This window comes from Oratosquilla oratoria, chromosome 12 (genome assembly GCF_046742065.1).
Source record: "Oratosquilla oratoria isolate Oo_2021 chromosome 12, ASM4674206v1, whole genome shotgun sequence".
In the NCBI taxonomy this organism is placed as follows: domain Eukaryota; kingdom Metazoa; phylum Arthropoda; class Malacostraca; order Stomatopoda; family Squillidae; genus Oratosquilla; species Oratosquilla oratoria.
The window spans coordinates 8,140,058-8,142,317 of record NC_134788.1 but is presented as its reverse complement, the minus strand read 5'-3'; positions in this window follow the sequence as shown (position 1 = coordinate 8,142,317).

The window sequence follows — 2,260 nt, the reverse complement described above, 5'->3', positions numbered from 1 at the left end:
TCGCTGCGAGCGAAGCGAGGACTGACGTCATATTTTTCTGGTGTTTGATCAAACATTTTGGTGTTTTATGATTTTTTGTTTTATTTGACCAAATGACAAGACATCTTGTCATCGGAGTTGAATGGGTTAAAACCCAGCGGCCAACAGCCGCAAGTGACAGGGCTTGCCCTACCAGGGGTTTCTCACTTCCCACTTCGTGAGGCTTTTTTGTGAAACGTGAGGTATACGCTCTCCATCTCGAGAAAGATCTTGGCCACGATCATCCAGAACTGTTTTGAATAAGTTGCGCAGGAAATCTCATCGAAATCGGAACCTGAAAGTGGGTTCCGGTCGACGTCATTTTGTGTGACAGCCAGCTACAGAGAAAGACTCCACAACAGCAAAAACCTCTCTCTTGTTATACGATCTGGAGAAAGCGTATGACAGTGAAAACATATATGGTAACCATTTTCTGTCACATGAGTCTGGCCTCGTTTCTCTCGCCACTTCCGACGATCGGAGGCGTCAGGACCAAAAGGACGCGACTCGACGCCCAGATGGAGGATCACCAAGAAAAACTCCAGAAGCTGCATACAGATTCTTGGACGCTTAAGTGGTCCTGGAAAGAAAAGAACTTGCGGGATCTCCTGAGGGAGTAAGAATGGGACAACGTAACGCAAAAGATTCTGACCGTTAAAAAAAAGTAGAAGTAGAATGAGAGAGAAAAATATATACAAGAAAGTGAAGAAAAATAATATCTAGCTCCGCAGTGCGAAGACGTCCTTCTCAGGCAACCCGGTACAGATGAAGGGGGTGTGTCCTAGGTTTTATTCAGCTGAGGGGAGTCCAGGATATGCAATAGAAGACTTGCGCGAAATCATGAATGTTTCGAGATATGGTGGAAACTAAAGACTGCATTCACTGGGGCTCCTCCTCAGAGGAATAGAATCTTTTACCTTTCGCAAAAAAATGTATACATAAATAAATAGAAGAATAAATAATCATCTGGACCTTTCATGGTGCTCAAGATAAAAAAAAAAAAATCATTCCCTCGTTTCCTAAAAAGAATCCGAACGTGGAATGTTATGCTTCAGACTCACTTTCCATTCTTCTGGGCACCAGGTATACGAGGAAGGCTGGCTTCAATCAGGCAACTTTTTGTGTTCAAAGGCCGTGTGTGTGTGTGTGTGTGTGTGTGTGTGTGTGTGTGTGTGTGTGTGTGTGTGTGTGTGTGTGAATACTGCACGTGACCCAAGTGTGACGTCATGACGAACTTGATGAGGCTTGGAATGAACACCCAGGTATGCCGCGGGACCTGGTGAAGATTTTACTATCAGTATTGTTTTCATTATTATTATACTTATATTTACTTATTTTATTCTATTTCATTAGTGAATGAGGACCGGGGTGTAGGAATTTTTTTTTTTTTTTTTTTTTTTTTTTGTATCCGAGTAACGCCGGTATCTTATGGCTGCTACTTCCACGAGATCCATAATATCACTGACCTCATTTGTGGCCTCTACCGAGTGGCTCGTGTGCACGGTGCTCCTACGAGCCACTTTTAGTTGCCGACTCTTTTATTTTTCTGGTGGCGGCCTTTGAACACAAAAAGTTGCCTGATTGAAGCCAGCCTTACTCGTATCCCTGGTGCCCAGAAGAATGGAAAGTGAGTCTGAAGCATAACATTCCACGTTCGGATTCTTTTTAGGAAACGAAGGAATTATTTTTTCAATAATTTTGGCCACCATGAAAGGTCCAGTGTATTACTTATTTCTTTATTTTCATATTTTTATATGTCTTTATCTTTTGTGAAAGGTAAAAGGTTCTATTCCTCTGAGGAGGAGCCCCAGAGAATGCAGTCGTTAGTTTCCACCATATCTCGAAACCTTCGAGATTCCTCGCAAATCTTTCATTGCATTTCCAGGGCTCCCCTCAGCTGAATAAAAGCTTGGACAGACCCCTCCTCCATCTGCACTGGGTTCTCTGAGAAGGACGTCTTCGCACAGTGGGGCTAGATATTATTTTTCTTCACTTTCTTGTATATATTTTTTTCTCTTTCTGTTTCTCTCTCTTTTTTTTCTCTTTTTTTTTTTTTTTTTTTTTTTTTTAATCAGGATCTCTTGCGTTTCGTTGTCCAATGCTTACTCCCTCAGGAGATCCCGTAAGTTCTTTTCTTTCCAGGACCACTTCAGCGTCCAAGAACCTGCATGCAGCTTCTGGAGTCTTTCTTGGTGATCCTCCTCCTTGGCGTCGCGTCGCGTCCTTTTGGTCCTGGCGCCTC